The sequence below is a fragment of the Nannospalax galili genome, unplaced genomic scaffold (assembly GCF_000622305.1).
Source record: "Nannospalax galili isolate Female #2095 unplaced genomic scaffold, S.galili_v1.0 scaffold751, whole genome shotgun sequence".
In the NCBI taxonomy this organism is placed as follows: Eukaryota; Metazoa; Chordata; class Mammalia; order Rodentia; family Spalacidae; genus Nannospalax; species Nannospalax galili.
The window spans coordinates 3,990,790-4,018,524 of record NW_008331125.1 but is presented as its reverse complement, the minus strand read 5'-3'; the positions used below and the strand labels follow the sequence as shown (position 1 = coordinate 4,018,524).

The 27,735-nt window shown below is 42.5% G+C and overlaps 1 pseudogene; it reads left to right on the top strand.

Annotated features, from left to right (window-relative positions):
* Nucleotides 1–2,753: 2,753 nt before the first annotated feature.
* Nucleotides 2,754–27,735, top strand: LOC103724615 (annotated as a pseudogene).

Here is a 27,735-nt window from a genome sequence, read left to right as displayed (position 1 = left end):
AAATTAGAAGTTGTTAATCCTGTACATTTCCCCCCTTGATTTTTAATTACAGAAGAAAGAAGTAATGGATAACTTCTGGGGCTGTGGAGACACCGAGGCTGTCAAGAGAAAATTCAATTTACAGTCGGAGAGTTTTGTTTTCTCAAGTGTCCTTATAAAATGCAAAAGAGGCTCCTGGCATCACCACCGCTATTCAACTGTTTTCCTAAACTGGCAGGATTTTCCTTGAAGAAACTCTCCTTCCTTTGCCAAGAGAGTGTATTAATGACAAGGACTGGACCTAAAGGGAACTCATTCAGAAGAAAACTGCATTAAAAGAACATTAAGGGCGATGTTTTAAAGTCTGATTTAAACTCATGAAAGCAAGGAGATTTATTGTCAAAGCCAAATCGCCGGGCTGACGCGCACTGCCTGGTAATACATTGAGATTGGAGCACAGGGGATTGAATCTGTGCAGAAACATCACTCAGCTCACCGTGGCCTCGGCATTCTGGCATTCTCGCTGCTGAGACAGGGGGTGCGGAAAGCGGGGCGGGCGGGACCGGCTGGGGACAGACAGTTCTGAAAGCAGATGGGCTAACATCCCATGGGGGCGAACTCACCAGGGAAGCAGGAGAAGGGCATTGCCGGTTGAGGTTGGCCTTGACATTAGCAGACAGCTCAGCAGTCTCGAAGCATCCCAGCATAAGCAACCCACACCTGCTTGGGGAGGGGGGGGTGCTCCCCGGAGAATTGGAGGCTCAGGGGGAAGTCCCAGCCCCTCCCCTCGAAATCCTAGTCCCTCTGAAAATCTTCACTTTGACAGCCCCTCCTACAATCAAAGGGATCCCTGACAGAACAGGGCACCCCTGTCACCACAACCTGCTGCTCTATCTCATTTAGCAGTCATCTTAGAGAAACCTAATGCAGGTCTCTACTTCTGCTGCAGACCTGGATGCTGGCCAAAGGGCCAGCTGCTTGCCATCTTGCGAGTCAGGATCTGATTTCTAGATTCGGAGTGTTTGTGCCAGTTTTAGAAAGGTACATTGAAGTCACCCGGGAAAAGCAGAAAACGCAGCCTTGAACTTGTGCCCTCTGCTTCCCTGATAGTTCAAGGTCACTTATCCTGGTGATGATTCTATACAGTTCAGGCTGCCATGCTGTCACACTGTATTCCAAAAGCAACGAGCTCCGAAGTATGGCTTAGTGCTGCTTTCACTGGGCCTTGGAGCTCATCCCCATTTGTACCTTTCTTAGTGTCCTGATATCTGAACACATATCGGTTTCTTAGAGTATCTGTTACTCTCTAAATATTGTGGAATCTTCCCCATGCATGGATAAAGGGTCATCTAGCCAGGTAATCACATTTGAACAGCCAGTGAACAATGGGACACACCTATAGGACAATCTGAGTAATAGTAAATTAGGCTTTGTTGTTGCTGTTGTTTGTTCAAGCCAAGGTCTCGCTCCAGCCTAGGCTAAGTGGAATTCACTCTGAAATGGAGGCCAGACTCAAATTCAAGGTGGATGATCCTCCTACCTCAGTCTCCTGAGTGATAGGATTACAGGTGTGTGAGCAACCACTCCTGGCACATAAGTCCTTTGTGGAAGCACAATCCGGAGTCTGAGATGAAGACAGCCCCCGCCCCCGCCCCCACCCTGATGCAGGTGTGAATAAGATTCAGAGAACAGAATCAGCAGGAGCATGGAGGGTCCAGGTGGTGATGTAAGATGTGTGAGCCTTCCGGCATCTATCTATTTAATGATTTGTGTGTTGAATGCTTCCCAACGTCACTGAGAATGCAGCTGCAAATAAGCAGAGTAACTTTGATAAATAATGTCACAGAGGATTGTGGACTGTGCAGGCAGAAGCAGCTGGGGGTTGGGTGGGAGGATATCTCACCAGAGGTAGGCCTTAGAAGTAGAAGGTGCTCAAAGGTAAGGAGTAAGAATGTGGAGGGCACGGTGCGGGTTTGTGAAGATCAGAGCATGCCCCAAGTGGGAATGTGGACAGTCAAATGGGAGCAGTGACTGGAAGTGGAGCCTGGCTATTTCACTGGCGCCATATTACAAAAGCTCTGTATCATTCGAAGAATGGTTATCCTCTCCGGCAGCTAATAGATTTTGGAAGCTTCATCAGTCTGACATAGAATGAAAATTCAAAGCATTGCTGATGTACTTGAATCATAAAGGATGACCCTAGAGGGGGTCCACACAAATTTTGGTGGCATGAGACTCTGAAGAAGATTCCCAGCCCCCAAGAAAACTACTCAACAATTCAATTTTTGTGTGTGACCTTATTGGTTCCCTAAAGCCAATCCATAAACCCCAGTTTAAAATCACTCACTCTAAAGACAGCTGTGGGAAAGAATTTGTTCTTTAAAAAGAATTTCATAGATCATACTCAAAGATGGTGTGTCTCAAAGTCTGTACCTTGCTTTCAAATGGTTCACAATAGCATTTTTAAAGTGTGAGTGTGTGTGTGTGTGTTAGAAGAGAGAAGCAACTGAGGCAAGAGAATAACAATTGAACCTGAGAGATGGCATGTGGATATTCATCATAATTTCTTTCAACTTTTTGTACATTTGAAATTTAAAGAAAACAAAAGCAAAGCAAAACAAAGTCCTTGTTCAAGGGGGAAGTAACAGGGATGAATATAAAGTGATGGGTTTTATTCATTTATATTCCTTTACTATATTTCTGTCTGAATACCCACTATAGTGGTTCAATATTTAGTTGGAATAATCAATAGGATGTAGTGCCTGATGGGAGGTATGGTGGCAGAGCTTGAAGAGGTCAGTGTGAATGACGGGCAGTTCAATGAACAAGGAGACCAGAAGACAGAAGGGCAGTAGGTGGGAGGAGGGGTCAGTAAGGTCAGTTCTATGAGCAGCATCTTAAAAGGGAGTTGATGAACTAGAATGGGTCACCAGAGGATGAGAGGAATAAAACTGTGTGTGAGGGCCAAACAGTCCTCATGGACCAAAGACAAGCAGCCGCTTGGAAGTGAGAGTTAGGTGGTGACATACATGTGGCAGTTGGCTGGAGATGTAAAAAATACATGAACAGCAGTCGCTTCTCTTCTGTAGCCCAACAGCGCTGTGCCGGAAAGATGGGTGAAGATTGCATAGCTAGATTTGGGCTTTGCATTGATCTCATTGCCCTGACAGATGACATTCATGCCTTCCAAGCATGAGTCAAAGAAAAGGTCCCAGCTCTCAAGGAGACTCCAGTGTGGCAGGGGATGACATCTAAACAGCTGGATCTCCCACAACCAATGCTGGGCAGAGGAATAGTTTTTCAGATTCATATAAAACTTATCATTGTTCGATATCCTCACATTCTGTACAGATACTAAGGATGACTGCAACCCCTGGCATGAGCAAAGACCACATGGCTAATTTGTAACAAACATAAGTCCCAGCTGCCTGAAAATAGCTTCTACAGCTAGTCCTAAAATACCAACGTCTCATCTCTATAGTACACATGCACTGCTGTGGAGGACAGTCCTTCTAGAGTGAGATTTGAATTTGGCCACCAACAAAAAAAATAGTTTTCCAAAACGAAAGTATGTGAGTGTTAGTTTGTGGGTATGTGAGTGTGGGGGGGTTGTGTATGTGTGTGTGTATGTTGTGTGCATGAGTGTATCAGTATGTGTGTGTCTGTGTACGTGAGTATGTAAGTGGTGTGTGTGTGTGTATATGTGAGTGTATGTGTCTGTGTGTGTATGTGAGTATATGTATCTGTGTATGAGAGTGTATGTATATGTGTGTATGTGTGTGTGTGTGTGTGTGCTTGTGTGTCTCACATTCTAGAATGAACAGAGTAGCAGAACATAAATCATCCAATCCCATCACTAGGCTTCTTTCAGGAAAATGAGGTTGAGAATTGAAGGAAAAACCTATAAATGGAATCGTGGCTTCTAGGCTGAGTGTGCACAGTGGGGTTGGGTATTTGTCTTTCTGGTGAGAAGCTGTGCCATCTCAGGATGCAGGCAAAGGCCCAGTAGCTTCCCCTTGCAATGTCTAAACTCAGGTACCCACGATATTGGCTAGAAGACCTTGCTTTTATTTGCTTTCAGTTGTTCTTTCTACCTTGTGACTAATCACAAAACACACATCTGTCCTGTGCTCTGGAAGCAGTAGCCAGCTCCCTCTCTTCCCAGAGCAAGTTACAGGGAATTTCTTTACAACCTCACCATACACAGAAAGGCCATGGCATCTATGACATCCTCTCCTCCTTTCATCCCCTCCTGCCTTATTCTTGAGTGTCCAAACCCTTGCTATGAAAATAGCAAAAAATGCAAAAATAATGCTGCTGTGTTTGGGGCTTTATTCTAAGGACTTTACGTTTATTGATTTCATTAACATTGACACAATATTGCAGCAAACACTGAACCTACTTTTTATTTGTGTGTGTGTACGCCTGTGTGTGCAAGAACACATGTGTTTGTGGGTGAGTATGCATACGTATGTGCATCTGTATGGAGGCAAGTGAACAACCTTGGATTTCATCCTCAGGAGTTCCATCTCCCTTCTTTGAGACAGGGTCTCTCATTGGGCTAGCACTCACCAATTAGGCTAGGCTAGCTGGCAAGGAAGCCCCAGGGATCCTCCTGTCTCTGCTTCCCCAGTGCTGAAATTATTAAATCACAAGCCTATGCCTGCATTGTTATGTGGGTTCTGGGGATTAAACGAAGATCCTTGTGCTTTCAAGGCAAGGGCTTTACTGACTGAGCTCTCTAGCCCTGTGTTAATGGAGGCAAAGATAGGTTGAGACACTTGCCAGGGCTCACAATTTTAACCAAATTTTGACAGGTAGTCTGATAGTAATTTATCATACTGGTATGCTGTGCCTGAAGAAAAGCACAGACAAGATGTGCATGACTTTCAGAAATATCTTCCCAGGCTAATATGTAAATGGCATGGACTCAGGACACCTCACCTAGCCACCTCCCCAAATAACTCAACAGCCCGAGAGTGTCTACACATCAGTCAGGTGCACGCCCCTTGGTAGTGTCCAATCCCAGTGTGATGGAGGAGTCATAGGTGTTTCCAGAACCATAGAAAGGACTTCATTTTCAACTGTTAATAATGTGGAATTCAGAAGAAACACATTCACACTGGGAAAATCCTGCTAGAGATCAAATTTTTTATTTTTTTACCAAAGTAGCATAATTATCCTTAAAGTTAGAAAAGGAAAAGTTCCTTGCTGTTGACAGTCACTAATAGTTTGTCTCAGTTTAAATGTAAAATATTTTCATATTCTTATGTTTTGGCTGCTATCAGTGAAAAAGAAAATTACTGATTCAATAGAAAGAAAAGGTAAGCTAGGCATGGTGACTCATGCTTGTGATTCTAGAGCTTGGGAGGCTGAGGCAGGAGGATTGCCATGAGTTTGAGGCCACCTTAAGCTACAGCATGAGTCCAGGCTAGCATGGGACATGGAGCAAGACCTTGTCCCTAGTCACAAAAATAATCTAGAAAAACAAAACCAACCTAAAACCCCAAACAATAACAAAAGCAAGAGAGAAGAAAGAAAGACAGAAGAAAGGTTGCGGAGGGAACCATTATGGTCAGAAATGGAAGTTTCATGTGGTCATCCAAAAAGTTTTGGGACTTGGTGACATACAGTTCCTTTTGTGATGCAAAACCAACCTAAAACCCCAAACAATAACAAAAGCAAGAGAGAAGAAAGAAAGACAGAAGAAAGGTTGCGGAGGGAACCATTATGGTCAGAAATGGAAGTTTCATGTGGTCATCCAAAAAGTTTTGGGACTTGGTGACATAAATCATTTTGTCTTTCATTGGTGATTCACTGATTTCAGATCATCACTAGAAACTGAGGTCTTATAGTGGTATGATCCAGGGTGACATTCAAAATTTGGTGACATTTGGGTCAGATGGTAAAGGCACTTGCTGCCAAACTTGACAGCCTCATTCAATCCCTGGGACCTATATGATGGGAGAAGAGAACAGACTCCTGTAAGTTTCCCTTAAACACACACACACACACACACACTCACACACACATGCATGCACACGCACACACACATACACCCCTTCCATGGCATACATATCCACACACATAAAAACACATACACACACAAATAAATGTAATAAAAATTAAATTTGTAATAAATTTATCCCTCTGACCCCCACATTTTTTGAGGGGGTGATATTTGACCAACAAATTTGATATTTGTCAGAGCAGGAGCTCCCTGGTGTGTGCCATCTATGTGAAGACCAAAATGTCATTGAGTTTTAAATGAGACCAGTGGGAAAGTAATGCAGCAACAGATCACCCCTCAAATAAATTTTCCAGGATTTAAGTAATCTAAAACAGCCACAAACCAGGAGAGCTCAAAAAGACCAGTGAGAATGCTCTCAAGAGATAGTTGCCAGTCACTGGTTTTACACGGAGAATCCTTACAAGGAGGTCTGTGGCTGTGGCTTTGACTTCAAAATCATCCTGAATGTGCCTGGAAGCTGCAAATGGAAAGGGGAGGGGAAGGGATTACTTCTGCAGCCAGGGAGCACACACAGGAGGCAAGGGGAGAAGAGAGCAGGAGAAAAGAACAAGATGTAGTCACTCCAAGCACCCAAGAATCTGGGGTCCTTGAGTGCTAGTGCTGACTGCCACAAACACCTCAGTCAATAGCCCAGCAAGCAGAGCATCATGACAGTTACACATACTGATAACTTTAGGGCACCAAGAAAAGGTGTTGTATTCTGGGTGAAAAACCAAAAATCAGACAAGCAGGAAGGCAGTGAACAGAAAAGCTTTCTACATAAACAGATTAACATTCTAAAAGATAACCCTAGATAAGCCTTGAAAGAATAGCTTGCTATCTGCAAATGCCTCTCAGGGCACACAGCACAGCATGTTACTATATTTAATTATGTATTCACGGACACACAAATAAGAATAGATTGGCCTATAGAACAAGGGAAACAGAGGAATCTATAAGAATGTTGGCTATTGTTTTTTGGCGAATTAATGATACAAATGTATTGAGGGAAGATATATGTTCTAAAATTCTAGGAGACTGAAACATGTTTATGGGCCAAGTCAAGTTGTTTGTTACCCAAGCAGAAGTTGGAAAGGATGGGAGGACTGGGTCCCACTGCCCAGAGCTGTTGTTGCCTGGGTGGTAAGGTCTATGCTATGGCTGGCACCTCTGACAGACAGTGAAGCCTGAGGGAGGACCAGCAAGACCAAAGGCTCTGAGGCGTGATGCCCATTTCTCATCAGTGGGTACTTCCAATCAAATCACTGGGTCTGTGTTATTGTGAGAGGTTAGGACGTTTTCTTGTGAAGAAAATAACTGAAGAACTGAGGTCTATGTATCAACAGGCTGGATGTTAAACTAATCTGAGACTCTTCTAAAGGATTTAGAAGAATAAGAAGATGGATGTAAGGTCATGGTTTTGTAGGATGAACTAAGATTCGGGTTTTGAGGATTTAAACCTATTAGCCTGAATTTCTGTGGCACCAAGAAACACAAGAGAATTCTACATCATCTCTCTGTCTCTGTCTCTCTGTATCTCTCTTTGTATGTATTTTTATTTTTAATGATCAACAGACATTAATACCTATAGAGTAATAGGTGTCTTGTTAAATGCCATTCCATCTATCTAATCCTTAAACCAATTCTTGGAGTTAAGAATTCTTAGAGCGAGGAAATTGATATTCAGAGAGATTACCTTACCCAAGGTAAAAGCAACACAGCCAAAGAAAAAGTGGCTATTATAGAATGTTCATGCTATCAAAACCCAAGTAAATTTTCATGCCAGAGAAAGCTGCTCTACTTTATTTCCAAACCTACGTTCCCTCAAACAGTCAGGGTGTCTGTCTTCAGGTTGTCAAGTTACTGAACCTTGACAACAAAGAAGGAGAATTTTAATGTTCCGAGATTTCAATAGATCGGGCCTTTGTGTGAGAAATTGAAGATGCAGATTTAATGTAGGACAGGAACAGCCCTATCTTGTAGATTTAAGGTGTTTGCTGTGTATCCATGTTTAGGAGTCATTTTCTTCTGCTACCTCCACTGCCAGTGATAAAGAATGAAAGATAGGGAGTTCACAGGACTGATATCCATCTGCAGCAGTATTTATTCCACCCTCGTAGGAATCAATATGAGGAAGTGCTGACAATTACACCTTGATACATGAAAGAGGGTCTAAAAACATTCCTCGGTGTGCCTCATACACTGTGAATAATAATGCCAGCTGTGTGCATCCAAGGCAAAGTATTTAAAGCTCTGCTGTTATTTTCACAGGAAGACCACTTTGAGAAAAGCATGATTTTGCTATTAGCCCAGGAGCATAGCTGGCTCACTTCACAGGGCAGTGCTTACCTCTTCTTCCCCAACCTGCACAATTCCTTGTATTTAAATGCAAGGAAGATGTTGCCACCTTCACTTTGAAATGAGAGAACCACGCAGAATGCAGAATGTCAAACAGCACCAACCTTTCCTGACTCCCAGCTCAGGCTTTCTCCCTCCCTCCCTCCTTCCCTCCCTTTCCTTTTGCATGTGCCCACATTTTCTCTTTCTCTCTCTCTCTCTCTCTCTCTCTCTCTCTCTCTCTCTCCTTCTCTCTCTCTTTCTTTTTCCTCCCTGTATGGCTCAGACAGGCTCTTGGAAGCCTAGAGATAAAAGGCTCTATTACAAGTGCAAAATATGACTATTATTACATCCTTTAATAAGGCTTCTTGCCAATTTTTCAACTGACTATAGTCTGTTTGCTAATTATTACTCCATAGTTTCCGCGTTCATTTTCTTTCCCTGAAGAGACTGTTCTGAAGGAAGAGGGAAAGTGCTAAAAAGTGTGTTTACTGCCATCTATGGGAGGCCGCTGGCCTGCCACCACAGCTGATCCCCTTCCTGGGCATCACTCAGGAAACTTCAGTTACAGAGCCACACACAAATGCACAAGCATTCCTGCACTGAAAGCAGGGGTCGGGGGGTGTTTACACAGAGCCCTCAAGAAAACACCACTGCACAGATGCTTGCTTAAAGTTTTACAAAAATATAAATTCATTACTACTTTAGGGAGGGAGAGAACACATGTTCCTGTATTCAAAGCAATTACATTTCTTTTTCTCGTATTTTGTGGGCTGTGGGCTCTCCTCATAACTAGGGTTTCCAGCCCATGAGCATCCTCAAATTGCCCATCAGAGAACACTAGAACTAAAAATTCATTTGCTGGACAGCTCTGAATATTCTGAAGATCAAAACCCAGAAAACAATAAAGACTTTTGAATAGTGAAGACAGATAGACGAAGTATTTCTTTGAACTTGACTCATGAATCAAGCTTCCCAGGATTTTATAATAAACTATATTGTTCTAGTATCAGGGATTCATTATCAGAGCCAGAAAATTGCAAAAGGAAGCAGGAGTTTCAAAAGACAGACCCTTAAGAGAAGCAAGACATGAGGGTGCAGGTCCTAAACCCTAGGAAGAGAAAAGGAAGCCGTTTAAAAAACAAACAAAGCCGGGTGTGGTGGCGCACGCATGTAATCCCAGCACTTGGGAGGCAGAAGCAGGTGGATCTCTGTGAGTTCAAGGCAGCCTGGTCTACATAGTGAGTTCCAGGAGAGCTGAGGCTACAGGGAGACCCTGCTTCAAAAAGACAAAACAAAAAACCAAGCCAACCAACCAACCAAACAAACAAACAAACAAGGGGCTGGAGAGATGGCTCAATGATTAAGAGCACTGACTGCTCTTGCAGAGGACCCGGGTTTGATTCCCAGCACCCTCATGGTGGCTACGAACCATCCTTAACTCCAGTTCCAGGGGAATCCAAAGCCCTCTTCTGACCTCCGAGGCATTGCATGACATGGGTGCACTCACATACATGCAGACAATACACTCATACACGTAAAATAAAAATAATAAATAAAATATTAAAAACAAACGAGGAACAGATAGAAAAACTCAAGAGTTGTGTCAGCATTCACAAGACTTACTCAAGTTCAAGCCAGACAAAATATCACCATGGGGGAGTATGGGAGGAGATGGGGACATGAAGTCCCACCCCAATGGAGGAGCTATTGGCATTTGATAGCTGCTGTGTAAGTGTTCTTTAAGGGTGGGAGCCCTAACAGACCAACCACACCTTAGGGCAGGTTCCACACCCAAGAGAATTTGGGCAACACAAATTAGACTCCATGGAGAGGCGTGGCAAGGGGAGGTTGGGGTGGCAGAGGGGAGAAAACAAAAGAACACAAAGTTGGATGGATAAGGAGGTGGTGGTGGATCCGGGGAAGGGAGAAATTGTGATCAAAATGCATTGTATGGTTTTTAAAGAATTAATAAAATATTTTTATGAAAAGCTCAAGACAGAAAAGCAGTTAATGACTAATTCTCAAATAATGGCTAAATCTTACTATGTATATTAAGTCATTAACATAAAAGGAACAAAGGACACACTACATAGTTCATAAAAAGATGCATACTTATCAGAAAGGCTAGTCCACCTGTTAACTGAAATTCCTGAAAAGAAGCTACATCCACACTGAACATTTCTGTAAGGCTGATGAATAGAACTTCTATAATTGTGGAGAAGTTGGAATGTTACAGGTCTAGAGCCAAATTATTTTGATTTATCTTAGCTCCCTAAATAGCCATATATTGTCTAGCTCTGTGCATGACCTAACATCCTTGTGACTATCAGATGAGTCCTTTTGTGTTATTTGATGAGACCTGTAATTCCCACCAACCCCCAAACTAAGAATGTCATCAGATAGCATCTAAGGTCTGTAACTGATTTTCCCTCTTTGCTATAGCCTGCTTACCTGAGGTTTGCCCCCAACACATTTTAAAAGTGTGTTGATTTATTACTTTCTTTGTTGTTATTAAAACTTCATAAAACCATTACCATGGTGGAAGATGAAATTTGGAGTAACCTAAATCTGTATTCCCAGGCCATGCTCATTAATATTTAGCTCCAGAATAAATTCCCTCTGATTCCCTCTGAGGTAAGAGCTGTTTTCTACATCATCACACTTCACTCATAAAAAGAGAGCTGTAAAAGTGAACGAGTTAAAGACAAGCTACTGGGAGAAAATATTTGAAAAACATTTATCAGATAAAGGACTTATAACCAAAATATAAATAACACTTACAACTGCACATTAAGTAAATAAACAGCCCAGTTAAAAGCTAGGAAAAGATCTGAAAAGATACCACAGTAAGAAGACAGATGACAAACAGAAAGGATGCTCAGTGTCATTAGGGAAATGGAAATTAACGTGCATATCTATCAGAAGGGCTAAAATCCAAGACACTGACAGCACTAAGTGCTGGCAAGAATGTGAAGCAACAGGAACTCTCTCATTCAGTGCTGTTTGGAATTCAAAATGGTATAGCCACTTTGGAAAACAGCTTGGCAGTTTCTTAGAAAGCTAAACATATTCTTACTATACGATCCAGCAAACATGTTCCTAGGTTTTTATCCAAATGAGTTGAAAACTTATATCCACATGAATGTTTATAGCAGTTTCATTCATAATTGCCCCTAATTGGAATCAACCAAAATGTGCTTCACTAGGTATATGGCTAAACAAATAGTGGTACATCTTCACAATGGAATATTATTCAGCACTAAAAAGAAATGCACTATTAGGCCATGAAAAGGCATTAAGCCATGAAAAGGCATAATATCAAGTGAAAGAAGCCAGTTTGAAAAGGTGCCATACTGCATGAGTCCAACTACACAGGATTCTGTAAAAGGCAAAACTGCAGAGACAGCACATAGATCAGCAGTTGCCAGCGATTCAAGAAGAGCCCATGGGAGGGATAGACAGGTAGAGCACAGGGGACTTTGGGGGCAGTGAAAGTGCTCTATGTGGACAAACGGTTGTAGGAACATGTCACTATATATTTGTCCCAACTCAGAGAATGAGCAGCACCAGAAGGATCTAACTGAATTATGAGCTTCACTTTACAGTATACATTGACATTGGTTTGCCAATTACAACAAATCTGTCACACTAGATTAAGATGTAAATAATAAGAGGATTTGGGGGCATTGTGTGGAAAGGGGGAATATGCGAGCTCTCTGTACCTGTGCCAGTCTTTCTGAAACCTAAACCTGTTCTGAAAATGGTATATTGAAGGGGTGGGGTAGATAAAGATTTATAAGAAAAAATGGAGACAAGAAAGTAAATACTGCAACCTGAATGTGAGATGAGGTCGAAATGAAGCAGAAAACGACGAGACAAAGGACACTTTACAAAAGTCACATTCCACAATGAAAATATACTTCCAAAACATAAATGTACAACTAGTCTTTCTTTACTGACAAACATTTAAAAGAGAAGTCTGGTTGCACGCAGAGCTGCTATAGGTGTACACAGGAGTCCTCACACAGTGGAGGCAGGAGACAAATCTATGCAAACCCTATGGAAGGAGGTGTGACAATAATTATTTAAATGCCTAATATGCATATCCTTTCCTAGAACCAGAAATTCTCTTCTTAAAATTTAACCAATGGAATAAACACAAAGATGATTTTTTATTAAGCAAAAGATTGGAAATGACTACATACCCACCAATGGAAGATTGCTTAGTGGACATTAACTGCCTCTCTAAGATGTGTTGATGGAATGTGTGGGACTGCTCTTCCTATCTTGATAACCAAGATTTAAGTTTTTTAAAAATGAGGTATGGTGGGGTGTCATAGCACACTGCTTTTTTGGCACCTATGCACAGACTGTCACAGGAACCTCTGCCTATGACAATGGTGGTATAGACTTCTGTTAGGAATAGGGAAGTGGAGGCTTGAGGACCGAGGAAGGAGGAAGGCAATGGCCACTCTCTGCCCTTTGGTTATGTCCTGGAGAAAAATAAAGACAAGAAATAATATTAAAACCGAAAAGGCAAGAGGGCATGTCATACATCTGGAGATGTTTCTATTTACTCTTTAAAATGTTGGTCACTCAACCAGCTATTGTTCTAAAATGATGGATAAATTTATTTTCTCCCCCGTCTAGAAGCCTTTGAGAAGGAACTGACACTGATTCTAACCACTCCAACCGCTATCAAAGTGCCTGAAAACAAATCCTGAATCCATCACTCTAGAGTCCAGCCTTGGGAGACAAAAAAAAAATGAGGAGGAACCTGATAGAGGGATGCTTTTGGAAGCCCTTGTCAAGAAATTCTAATGGACTCTCATATGAACATTTGAAAATTGCCCTGTTCTGTCTTTTTTCTAGTTCCAGTTCCCCATCTAGAACTAGTAATGCTAATTACTCTTGCCTTCACTTCTCCTTCATATCTTCTGTTCATCACAATTCAAGGATCTTCTTTTCCCCTTACAGATAAGAGTTATGCAATTTGGGAATCTTTTAGATAGACCCAGTGAAGGGGTACTCCAATTGCCTCACCCTGCATCCCGGTTCAACGTGGAGGAAGTCAGAGCGGTCTGCATCCTGATTCCCTATTGCGATTTGGGTAACCTCTTCAGAGGATGGTGTGATAAAAATAGGAGGTAGGAATTCGCTATGCAGTTAGGGTAAAACGACCCCAAAGAAAAGAGCCAGTTTCTTGGCTAAAACTCACAATGTCCTCTGGCCTCTTAGAAACGTACTCTGTTCCAAAGTTTAAAAATATTTGGGAGCTTTTATCTAATCCTTAGGGGTTTTAGGGTTACCTTTTCAGGGGGAGAATATTAGAGTAGCCAAAAGCCCCATTTAAAAAAAAATCAAAGAAGAAGAAACAGTACATGAAGTTATCAGAAAAAAAGTGATGGGGAGATATGGGAGGACTTAGAGGGGAGAGAGTGGGCATGGATTTGATCAAAACACCTTACATGCATGAAATTCTCAATAAATTATTTATATTTTTAAAAAAATGTTGGTCACTGAAGTGCTGGTTAGCTCTAATTATCTGGTTGATTTAATGACATTCGACACCTCAGTTCTTGATGCTGGATGAATCCACCGTCACTCTAGTTTGCTGACTTACAGTTACAAAGGTAACACCATAATCACAGCATAGGACAAAGATGCTTTTCAACAAGGACATAAGGCAGAGAGAAGATCAAGCGGAGAGTCTGTTCTTGTGGTGATGGAGGGATGAGGCTTAGTAGATACCCATAAGCCTATATGAAGAGCTGTACTTCTGAGTTTCACAGGCTAGGCTTCTGTTGGCAAGACAGCCAATCTGGCTGCTCCCTTCATACAAAGCAGCACTGAGAGAGCAGGTACAGGACCCACAAACTGCTTTGGGGAAAATATAAAAAAACATAGTGGTACCATTTCTGCCCTCCAGGAGCTTCAAGCCCAGTGTTGGCTGAGGGGCCAGCACTAGACATGGGAACGGAAGCATGGCTGCCACATATTAACTCAGCTGTCAAGCAGTTCCTTAGAACAGAGAAGCTCACTGTCCAGCTGATAAAAAAATAAAAAAACAAAAAAACAAAAAAAACACCCCACAGAAATATGCCTCCTGCATGACTTAAAAATAGAGATGTTTCGCATGAGAATTGATATTTTAGCATTATTTCTAAAATTGGAAATTCTAACAGTATGGAGCCTGCTTTTCTTACATTCCAACAACTCACTAAAGCTGAAGAGAGACTGAGGAAAAACTGTTCCCATTGTCCCACCTATGACCTACCTCACAGCCACTTGCTTGATTTCTGTAGACATTTCAGTATACAACTTCCAGACTTGCTGAAGGATGGATTGGCTAGGTAAGTGTCTTGCAAGTAGGAGGAACAGGAACAGATTTTGGCAGGCAGCAAATAATGGCTTGATGAACTGGCCACGCAAGGCATTTTAAAGTTTCTTAAAGAACACAGTATTTCCCTCTGACTGAAAATATAGCCATTGCAGCACACCTGTGCTTTGGAAAATTCAGATGATGTGGACTGAGCAAGGTGCTGGCCATCCAGCAAATATTCACCAAATTCCTGAGCTGTTCCAGACATTTTATAGGAGTGACTCAATGGACAAGACTAATGGCCTGCCTCACAGAGCTTGCAGCCTAATAGACGAAGTGGCTAGTCGATGAGAAAACAAATGATCACATATAGATTTACCATAAAAGAGTGGATGGAGTACTGTTGTCTTAGAGAATGACAATGAAGGTAGACTGGGTCGGTAACAGGGAAGCTAAGGCCTGAAAAATAACAAAGGTTAGTCACATAAGAGAGGTGATCAAGATGTGGGATGGAGGAAGCAACAGGTACAAAAATCCTGGAGTGACCAGGATTCAGTCAGATTTCAGTCTCTGACACATTTCAGAGACTGAAACAACCAACGCCAGTGTCTGAGCAGGGTGGGTAAGAAGGAAGGTACTGTAAGACTCTGGAGAAGACCTGTCAGAAGACCACGGTTTCTAAGCAAAACCTGTGAGCTCTCTCTACCCTGAAAACCAGCTGCAGAGAGTCATCAATGATGCAATTCAATGTACAGGTCCAAGAGACTTGATGGAGCACCCTGGGGAAAGACGCAGCACAGCACGTAGCACTCAGTCAGAGACAGTGAGGGCATAAGTGCCCTCACCTGGCAGGCTGCCCCTCCCTCTTGCCATCCAGTGACAGCACTTTCTTTTAATTCCTTCATCTCTACCCTGGAACTCACGTCCCACAACTTTCCAGGCTAAGAGAATATGTAAGAGAGTTTGGCTTCCTTCCTTTTTTCCTCTTCCCTTGTCTCTGTTAGTGTGCACACACAGTGATTTCAGACAGCCACACAGTTGGGGATGGCAGTGTAGGTCCAGAAAGGCAGGTGGAGGAGCTTTGGCTGGCTAGAGCACAGTGGCCATTGGAGGCCATGGAGGATGCTGGCAGTCAGGTGAAGCAGGGCTAGCTGGTGGCAGGCTTTGAAAACTTCAGTCTAGAGGAGGCTGAATATGATTTGGGAGACAACCGGGAACCTTTATGGGCATTCAAAGAGCAGAGCTGTGTGATCTAAGTGACTCTGGAGGAAGATGATTCTCGATGATGTGCGTCCAATAGGTGAAAGCAACAGACACAGGCTGGAGGAAAAGGAGCTAATTGGGAGGCACGAGCCCAGGTGTGAGGCGATTATGGCTCCACTGACCAGCACTGTCTAAAGAAGAAAGACAGAGGAAGAAATGGCAGGACTTAATGTTGAACTCCAATGGACGCTGGGTGCTTGTTGGAGCAGGAGATGCAGTGCAAAGATAAGGTAAGAGATGGGGAACATGCTTGACAATAACTTGGAACTATGAAAGGATTCGGAACAGTGAGGTAGCAAGGGCACAGCTTAGAAAGCAGAGTGGATCAAACACAAGATGTGGCAGGGGAGCATTTAATGGCCCATTCAGATATAACTCCTGTAAGAAGCCACCCCACCCCCTGCCCATCTTCGATCATTTACTTTCCCCTGTGGGTGGGCTGTCAGTTTTCTATTCTTGTGCCATGCATGCTCCATGCATTTTCCTACATGTTCGCCTGTCCATATATGCTAATGATGATCTGTGAGCCTCTGAGGACAGTGCCCCTCTTCTATACCCTTTCCATTCCCGGGGCCCAGTTAGCCCAAAGGGAATACTCAGCAAATTTTGGTGAATGAGTAAATAAATGAGTGGGAACTTTCTAGATGGGTGCTACTGTTTTGAACCCCGGATACCTGCCCAACACTGTAAAACTCACAGAATTTGTAGCAGCTGGAGCTAAGGCCTCGGAAGCCTCAGCCATTCCAGCCATTGGCAGGTGAAAGGAGCGCTGGAATGGGCAGACAGGAGGCAAGGAGGGCTGAGGGGATCTGAGATCAAATTGCAGGGCTGTTTAAGTACTTCTGGGTTTCAAATGGGCTTTTTCACTCTTAAAATCCCATCTGCAAATATATAGCCTTTAACTGTCTAAATAGACCCTCTTAATGATGTAAATCCCAGTGCTGGTAGAGAAGGCGGGAAAGGCTTTGCATATTCTTACCCTGTTACCTTCACAGAAATTACATTTGTGTTACAATAAAATGTAAAACCTAGGAAATACATTAAAAAACCTAGTCTTTCCCTGCCACATGTTATGCCATCAAACCAACATGAACTGAATTTGTTAAACCTTGTGGATAATTACCATTCAATTGGTTTTTTGCTTTTTTTTTTTTTTTTTTTTTACTTTCGACAAGCACAGGGAAAATTATTTAATATCCACAAGTGCACTCAAGATCAGGATTAGATAGTTCTATTACTTCTCTTTGGAAGATGATCCTCAGCTTAGTGATAGAACCTTGAGTGTGAGATCTTGCAAATTCATCATGTGGTTGTGCAATCTTCTGGCTGGCAAATCCTAGAAAGGCTCAGAGGTAGGACAGCAAGGGCGGCAGAGCGCTGTCTACAAATGAGCATTGATGAAAGGTGTGGGGCCGCCCAGTCCTAGAGAAGATAGACAGGAAGAGAGTACTCAAGACTATACTTTAGAGAGGGTCCCTCAGGGACACCTTAGATAGAAAAGGAGAACTTCATGAGACCAAATGCATTTTCCAAGAAATAGCTGGAGGTCCACTCAAGGCTCATAATAGTCTTTCTGTAGCCTAACATACTACCGATAGGCCTCCAGTTTTCCCATCTCTTCCTCTCCACCACCACCACTGGAAGACAACAGTATTTTCAATGTCATCTGTGGAAAACAGTTTGTAAATCTAAAATGAGCATACTTTGGAGTTGCCCATGCCTGGGTTGGGTCCCAGATCTGACTTTGCTGGCAAAGTGATCCAGAAGAGGAGACTATTCTGTTTAGCCATCAGCCCCCTTACAACAACCCCTGAGGCTGATGCATCTACTTCATCAGCTTTAGATTTGATAAGAGGATGTGGTAACAAATGTGAAGACTTCGGTTTGGGAAATAGGACAGGCTGGATAAGCAGACAGCTCTCAATAAAGAACTAATATACCACATAAAATACGTTTTCTTCAAAACATGTTCTTTTCAGTAATAAAGCAAATAGTTAGAAGCCAGAAATGACTAGGAAGCAGGATTCCAGGACATAAGCTAGTGCTTAGTAAGAAAACTTGGTGGGTTAAAATAACAGTTTCTCATAGCTTCTGTGAGGGAGGAATCTGAGGGCTGATGATCAGCATATTTGTCTGAGAGTCTGTAGTCAACATATTCACCAGGGCTACAGTCTCCTGAGGGTTTGGCTGGGACTGGAAGATGTACTCTCAAGATGGTGCACACACATGACTTGGTGGGAGGCCTCAGGCCACATATACCTGCCTCAGAGCCCTTACAATGTTGCAGCTGGCTTTTCCCAGGATGAATGATCCAAGGAGAGCCAGGAAGAAGCCTCAATGTCTTTTATGACCACATCTTCAAAGTCATATCCACCACATCCACCCTTTTCTGTTCACTAGAAGCAAGTCATTAAGTCTAGTCCACATTCAAGGGAGGGCAGTTTCCAAATGTTGAAGAGCAAAGTACTGAAGGTTTGGACAGAAATGGAAAGCAATGCAGCTAACGTTTACGTAAGGGTAAGGTTGCTCCTGGTGGCCTGGAGATATGTCCATGGGAGACTGGAGATTCTGAAAATACCACCCCTCAAAGGCTCTACCCTCAGTGGGGGAGTCTGCCTCACAGAGGGCATTCATCTGCCTGTGCCTTAGCTTTGAAAATTTGTGCTTAAACGTATACTACCATACGGCCTAAAAACCCTAAATTAAGAGTGTGATCAAGGTAATTGTGGGCTGATAATGCTTCTTTCTGAAGAACACAGACTTCAAATAATTATTAAATTTCAAGGAATATCAGATGATACTCAGAAAATATGACAAAAATAAGCCAACATGGCCAAGAGACAACAATACAAGCAGAAAAGACGGGCTAGCTCCATGGGAACTGTGATGGGATTGACAACTTACCATCAACCCAGAAACACAGACAATACTCGACAATCAATGTAGACATGCATTTCAGATGGTCTTTACCTGGGTCTTGATATAAGGCTGGAGGAAGTAGCAGTCAATCTAGAATCTGAACTCTAGATGAGAACATAACAGGTACTTCAGGTAAGCATAAAAGAGAGGAGTGTATGCAGCAAAGGAAGGCAAGGGCCATGGAATTGGTCTTTCAAGAGAACCACAGAGGAAAAGCCACAGAAGAGCGCCTCAGGCTTCCTTCAGCAGTTACAATGGCAAACTACAGTTTCGCACACAACCAGGGATCTTGGAAACTAGCTATTCCCCAATATCGAGTAGGGTGACAAAGGGCAAAGAGGTGGACTAGAACTTCAGCCTGTAACTTTCTACAAGGTGGTGGTTGCAGAAATTCAACTAATGGTTTTAAGTTGAACTATCCTAGACTCAAAAGTGGTACAGGCTACTTATATGGTAAGAGTTACTTTGTTGATGATATTGGAGGGGAAATTATCTTAGGAGGCAATATAGTTCTTAGGAGGCAGCCAAGCCTGATGACCTGAGTTGAGACCCAGGACCCACATGGTGGAAGGAGAGAACCAACTCCTACAAGTTGCCCTCTGACCTCCACACATGCCCTGTGGCACTCACAAACCCATCCCCCCTCTATACCTATCATCTATCCCACACACAAACAAATAAATAAATGTAATACATTTTTTAAATTAGGAATTTGTGGAGGTTTCAATAGAGGAAAGAATCAGGCTGTCTTTTTTTCAGGCAGGTAATGAAGTATTACTCTCCTGCAGGGAGCAGCCTAGCAGCCCATTCTTTGTTTGGAAACATGGTCAGCCAGGACCATGATCAGACTCAGCTGTCTAACTAGGACACTTTGGGAACTGGAGAGAATTAGGTCTCCTGTTTTGTTATTGTTGTTAGTTTGGATGGTTAATTATGTAAGTGAATATTTACTTAATGTACTCAACATTTGTATTCTATCTAGTATTGATATTGATTTGCTTGCCATGCTGCTCAAGGACAGCAGGTCATTGCTAGTGACTTGCATACATACGAGGGAATTACAAAGAGTTTGCACAAACATGACATTCTCTTTATTTTAAATGATCACATTTTTTTTAATATTTTATTATTTTTATTTTATGTGTGTGAGTGTTATGCCTGCATGTAGATAAATCCACCCACGTCGTGCAATGCCCGCAGAGGATAGAAGAGGCCGTCAGATCCCCTGGAACTGGAGTTATGGACAGTTGTTAGCTGCCATGTGGGTGCTGGGATTAGAACCCCGGTCTTCTGAAAGAACAGTCAGTGTTCTTAACCACTGAGCCATCTCTCCAGCCCCATGGTCACATTTTCTTTATATGAATTTGAAAAATGATAGAAGTGGTTACTTTTATTAGTTACTTTTCTTGTGGTTGTGACAAAACATCTGATAAAAGCAACTTGAGGAAGGAAGGGTTTAATTTTAATGAAGAAGTCCCAGAAGGTATTGCATCCTTAGCTAGGAAGCAGAGGAAAATTAATGCTGGCACTCAGCACACATCTTCCTCCTTATTCAGCCAGGACCTCAGCACATGGAGTGGTACTGCCCACAGTTAGGGAAAGTCCTCGCAACACAATTAACCTAATCTAAAAACTCTTTCACAGTAAGGTCCAGAGGTTTGTCTCCTTAGTGATTTTTCAGTACTTGACAATCAAGGTTAACCATCACAGCACACATGCCCTATGCATACACATCTCTTGGTTTTCAGCCCAGAGTGTGTGTTGATGGTGTGGTAAGATGGTTTGATATGCTCCCTGCTTTCTGCTTTTGCCTGCTTTCCTGGTCCTAGGAAGTACAAGACATCCCCTCATTTGGAGCTTGATCTAGCCAGCTGGGAAGACTGGTGACTAGGTTGCATGATGCCAGTTACCTCCCCAGTTCCTCTAAAGCAGACTCCCTATTTCATCTTAAGCAGCCTGTAAGTAATTAGACAACTGTTTTTTTAATGGTGACCTGGATCTGGCTGTCTTGCCACTTACACTTCCGAGGGTCCAACATGCAGATTCTATGGGAATCAAACAAGGAAAGGGAATAAGCCTGTGTGGAATTTTATCAGTCCTTGGTTTTCTTTCAAGTAGGATGCCTTGGCCAAGGTTTGCAGGAATTTGGACAGGACAAGAAATGTTGTGTAGCAGGATGACATGGGTATTCTAGGAGAATGTGCTGTATTGGAACCAAAAAGCACTGAGCATAAGGTGCTTACAAAAGCTTCATGCCCTTTCTGGCAGCTCTCACACTCTTCCTCCCAGCCCTCCAATCATGCTCTCTCCTTTCCCTACTGGCAAGAACTTTCTGGTGTGGAACATGCTCAGCTCTCTTAGAAGCAGGGAAAAGGTTCTTTTACTCTGGACATATTTTTGCATGGTTTAAAAAATAAGTCCAAAAGAGTAAATAGGAATAGATCTTCTGGAGGAAAACTGGAAAAAACCCAAAAGCAATTATACTTAGGGGTATTTATCCAAAAGAAATAAGCACATTTGTTCACAGAGGTCTAAGAACAAGGGTGTTCACCATGGTATTGTTTATGTGAAAGCAATGGGATTCCAGAGCTTACTTAACAGGGCAGGCAATGTCTCTCCCACCATATATGCTTTTGTATACCTGGTTTAAAAGACTCACATCAGGCTGAGGGACTGAAATCCTCTTGAGAACAAAGTATCTGAAGGTTTTTATTCATTCATTTATTTTTGTGTGTATATATATTCACGTGTGTGTGTGCACATATGTGCACACATATCGGTGTCTTCCTCAATCACACTTCATCTTTTTGAGACAGAGTCTGTCATTGAACCTGAAGATCATGAACCTGGCTAGACTGACAGCCATCAGGTCTTAGAGATCCTCCCGTCTCTGCCTTCCCAGCACTGGGATTATAGGCACACACTGCCTGCCGTATCTGACTCTTTGTGTAGGCTCTGGGGATTGATCTCAGATCCTCAGACAGCAAGCACTTTACTGTCTGATCTATCTCCCTAGCCTTGAAAGGCCTTTTTGAGGTTGCACATTCACAGGCAAGTCTAACGAATGTGACCCCAGTGGAAACCAGATGGGGGGATCCTAAGATAAATTTTTCCATAAAGGAGAAAACAAGTGTAGGCTTGTATGTCCAGAATGTTGATGGATACCAGCCCTCAAATTTGCTCTCCTGCTGGATCAACCATTCTACTTTCTGTTGAAGTGCTGCTTTTAGCCTTTTAGTGCTAAAGCCACAGATGTTTCAGCAAACTGGAATGGTTGGTCATCCTACTCTTGACTAGGGAGTGTGGGAGGGTCATCAGAGAAAGAATTAATAGCATATGTAACTTAATGCTGGACACACTGACCTTGGAGTGACTTTGCTATGGGACGCTACCTGAGCATAGTGAAAATACGTTTTTCTTCTCAGTTCCAAGGGGTGGTAAGAGCTATGAAGGCTGGTGGTTTTAGAAGACAATGATGATGTTTTAGTTCTATTGATGTTCAGAACAGAAGATTTTCAGGACTTTGTGATGAGTTGGTACAATAGGAGCAGAGTGTTATCCCACAGCACATCCAGCGGGGCTGCCAACTTTGGGGACACTTGACTTTGGTGCTCAGAGCAGCATGCAGGAGGACCAATCCCCAGACACAGGTAACACTCTAGGAGATGGAAATATTTAAGGAGAAAGACTGAAAACTGGAGTTGGATTTGTAGAGATACTTAATGTTGAGAACCAACATTACCACATTTATACTCAAGTGAGGCCTTAACACATTCAGGTCATATTTATGAAGATTATAGCCATTTTGAATGAAGACATAGATAAAGGGAGAGAGAGAGACTATCATGATATTGTTAAGTATAAAATCAATATATCAAAAAGTTGCAGCCATGAAAGATGAAGAGCTCTGGAGATCTACTTTAGATCTAGCATGAGGATGATTGCTAATGATATTGTATTACAGTATCTCGAATGTGTCACAAAGGAAGTGATCAATATTAATATATATATATATATATATATATATATATATATATATCAAACCATCATGCTGTGGTTGAATATCTAAAACAAAAAGGGGTTTTGATTTTTTAATTTTATGTGTATGTGTTTTGCCTGCATATATGTAGGTACACCATGTGCACGCAATGTCTGTTGGGCCAGAAGAAGGCATTGGACCCCTTGGATCTGCGATTATAGATGGTTGTTAGCTGCCATGTTGGATCTGACAGCCAAGCACAGGTCCTCTGTAAGAACTGCCAGTGCTCTTAACCTCTGAGCCAATCTATCTAGCCCCTGAAAAGATATTTTAAAGTGTGTTCTTGATCTATACCCTGCCAACCACAGTGACAAGAGCATGTGGACATTGAGGCTTGTATGATGGTTATTCTACTTTCCTTCACAAATAAATCCTCTTTCACAAGAAAAAAAAATCAATGTGTCCAATATGGCCCTATTTTCTTATACAATGATGTCCTGGTTAGTTTTTATTGCCTAGAGTCACCTGGGAAGAGGAAACCTCAATTAAAGAATTTCCTCCATCAGACTGGCCTGTAGGCATGTCTGGGGTGCATTATCTTGATTGTTAAATGATGTAGGTGGATCCAGCCCACTGTGGACAGTACCATTCCTAGGTAGGTGGTCCTAGGCTATACAAGAAAGCTAGCTGAGCAAGCTAGCAAGTGAGCTAGTAAGCAGAATTCTTCTATGATTTCTGCTTCAGGTTCTGCTTGAGTCCCTGACTTCCCTCAGTAATGGACTGTGACCTGGAAGTGTAAGCTGAAATAAACGCTTTCCTCCCCCAAGTTGCTTTGGTCAGGGTGATTTATCACAGCAATAGAAGGAAAACTAAAACAGATGGCTACAATCCTGGGAATCAAACCCTGGCTCTCAAACAAGCTAGGCAAGCATTCTACCACAGACTGTATCCCTAGCCGTCTACATTCTTACCATAAATGCACAAATACAGGTAATCTAAAGAGTCTAGAGGATGAACAATTAAAGGGACTCTGAACGGTGGGATTTGGGATCATTTACATTTTAGGGATGAATCTCCCAATTTTATAATAAGTTTCTTTAGAAAGTATGTATAATTTATATCACATACCTACATATGTAGATATATTTAAACTACTAGCACATGGCAGACAGCTGTAGGTACCTAACACCCTTTAATTGAAACATCATTGTTGCTAAAATTTTTAAATGTCCTCTGACTGAGTGCCTTGAATATGGTATTCATAAAGACAAATCACCTTTAGGCTTATGCTAAGAAGTACATACAATTTGAGTCACTGGAAATAAACCATATGCCTAAATTCTCATAACTGTTTAGGTTCAGGAACTAAGGGTGGAAGAATTCCTCCTTCATTTTGTTGACAAATTTTTATCTGTGCTCAAAATTGTGTGGATAACAGGTTTAGTGATATAGAAAAGGAGAGGTGACCCTTTAACCTGTGGGACGTTTGAGGGAGGCCCAACAAGCTGGCCAATGGCAAGAGGCTCTGGGTAAAGATACCTGAGCAGATCATGGGTGGGGGAAAGGTCCATGTAGGTCTGCCTGTCAGGGGCTCAGATGTCTCTCATTTCAGTCTTACAAGGAAACAGGTCCTCTGTTTTCATGGCATTCATTAAACAACACTAGTCAACACCAGGTGCTATGCACACTTTATTATCTTCTTCACACCAAGTATTGTGTGTGATATTTTACATATACACACACACACACACGCGCACACACACACAACTACACACACACACCTACTTTTATTTTAGCGAGGTGTGGTGCTATGCACATTTAATCTCAGCACTTGGGAGGTAAAGGCAGGCAAATCTTTGTGAGTTGGCCAGCCTAGTCTACATAGGTCAGTTCCAGGCCAGCCAGGACTACATAGTAAGACCCTGCTCAAAAAAAATCATTACATTTATTTTATTCATTTATTGGGAGGGTGGTAGTAGAGGGACACACATATGCCATTGGCACATGTGGAAGTCAGAAGGCAATTTGGGACATCAATTTCCTCCTTCTACTATATGGGTTCTGGGACTTAAACTCAGGTGGTCAGGCTTGGTAGCAAGCACCTTTACCTGCTAAACTATCTTGTTGGCCCACTTCTTTTTGTAAATTAAAAAAAAATTTTTTTAATTTCATGTGTATGAGTGTTGTGCCTGCATATATGTAAGTATACCTGTATGTGCAATGCCTGTGGAGGCCAGAAGAGGGTATCAGAACCCCAGAACTGGAGTAATAGGCAGTTGTTAGCTGCCATGTGGGTGCTGGAAACCCAAACCTAGATCCTCTACAAAAGCAGCCAGTGCTCTTAACTTCTGAGCCATCTCTCCAGTCCTATCTCTGGCCTACTTTTTTTCCATCCTACACCAGATCAGTAGGTATTACTCCCATTTTAAAGGTAGGAAAGCTAAGACTCTGAGTGGCTTAACAATTACTGGTGTGTGCAATGGTATTTGTTATCTTAGATTTCCCAGCTCTTTGTGTTATCTTATCCTGGAAAAGTGACCAAAGGAAAGTAGCCCTGTATTTATTCTGGGAGAGTGCACAGCTTATTAGAATGGTGTGCTCTTGCTGCCTGATGGCTCAGAGAGTGAAAATTAGAGGACACAGAAGCTCTTTTGCTCAACTGCAGCATGCCTTTGCTGTTGATGAGCAGAATTCAGCCAGCTCAGAAATTGTGTACTTAACAGAAGCTCATTCAAGCCTCTTTGGTCTGGATAACAGGCTGGAAATCAAGCTCTTGCTGAGAGTTTCTAGTTCAATCAAGTCAAAATTACATGAATCTCAATTTTCAAAACTACATATATTTTACAAATGATTGAAGAAGTACTTTGTTCCTGAATTTTTACCAGCTAGCCCACATTTTCCTGTTCCTCAAAATATTCACAGATTGTTCTGATAAGATTTAATTGTACTCAAGCCACCAAGAGAAGAGTATTGCCTCAAGGTACTTGGTCCATCAGAAGACAGGTTGATGCCACTCCCCAAAATATCGAGAATTTCTTGGTAAAATTGTGCCCGTGAGATTCTTTAAAATTTGATACAGTTTTGTAAAAACTGAAAATTGCAACATAGCAGTTCCAGAAGCAAAACCTGCCCCTTTTCTCCAAAATAGGATGGAGGAAGGGGGGAGGGAAGGAGGGAGCGATGAAGAGAGGGAGGGAGGGTAGGCAAGGAGGCATTGAGAATGCAGTCAGCCATGTCAGTGATGGCAACTTTCATAGCTGAAGATACTCTTCTCCCTAACAAAGGCCCATATTATGTGAAAAGGTATCTTTTCTACTGTGTACAAAGGACAGGGATCTGAAAGGCATGCAAAACAGAAGAGAATATCATACAGTCATTTAAATTCCTTGGGTGATATAGATTTCTGGAAACAAAATCATGTTTTTCAAAAGGTTGGGCCTTCACTTTAAGAATTCTCTATGGGGCAAGAGGAGGCTGGGGAGATGGCTCAGTGGAAAAGTGCTTGCCATGCAAGCATGAGGCCAGATTTCTAGCACCTACTTAAAAGCTGGGCATGGTGGCACACATCTGTAACCCCAGAACTGACCAGGGGATAGGAGAGTGGGCCAAGACAATGAGAAGCCTTGTCCCCAAAACTAAGGTGGACAGCAATAGAGAAAGATATCCAATGTCAACCTCGGGCCTCCACACATGCACACATAGGCAAGCACCCATACACATATGAACTCACACACACACACACACACACACACACACAATTTTTAAAATAGTTTTAAAAAAAGAGACCTTTTGCTAGACCTAGTGGCACATGCCTGTAATTCCAGCACTTGGGAGGCAGAGACAGGGAGGTCTCCATAAGTTTAAGGTCATCCTGGTCTACACAGAGTGTTCTACACCAGCCAGAGCTATACAGTGAGACTCCATCTCAAAAAAAAAAAAAAAACCTCTGGGAAGCTACAAATGTCTAAATTTATGCAGTTCTTTAAATTTTTAGTTAATTTAGAGGTGAAGAATCTCTTTATATTGTCCAAAGCAACCTTGAATGTGTGGATTCAAGTGTGCCTCCCATCTTAGCCTCCAGGAGAGCTGGGGGTGCGGGCAGGCACATCTTCCCGGCTCCACCCCTCTGCCTTTCCTCCTTGGCTTACTCCTCAATATTTACCTATAGGAAAGACAATCAAGTCTTCTCTTGTCTCACATCATGTTCTTCATGGCCCCGAATGTTAGAAGGAACAACAAACCTAGCAATGAGCTATTCCACCTTCCTCATTGTACAAGGGAGGAAACTTGTTCACAGTAGTTATGAGGCTTATCTGTGGTGATACAGAATAATTAAAAAATCAGCATGGACTGGGAAAATGACAGGTTTCTGAAGTCACATAATCTGTATGTGTCCCAGCTCCACCCTTTGCCCCGTGCCTCAAGCTTAACTCATAGTTGCAGTGTCTATGATGTCATCCATAAATGGGATAATAAAGCATACATTGGGGGCTGTGTGGACTCAATGAAAGATAAAAGAATGCCTGGCCGAGAAGGCAGACTTTCAATAAACATAATTTCCTTTCTTTCGTCAATGGCTTGGATAAAGCGGGCAGCACTGCCTTGTACTGGACCTGTCATGGGGGTCACAAAGATCCAGTGGAAGTGCTGCTGTTCACTCAGCTGAACATCGAGCTGAGCCAGCAGAACAAGTTGAGAGACACGGCTCTGCATGCTGCTGCCTGGAAGGGTTACGCAGACATTGTCCAGTTGCTGTTCGCAAAAGGTGCGAGGACAGACTTAAGAAACAACGAGAAGCAGGTGGCCCTGGACATGGCCACCAATGCTGCCTGTGTGTCTCTCCTGAAAAAGAAGCAGGGAACAGGTGAGGTTCAAACTCTAAGTAACGTCGAGGACTATCTTGATGACGAAGACTCAGACTAA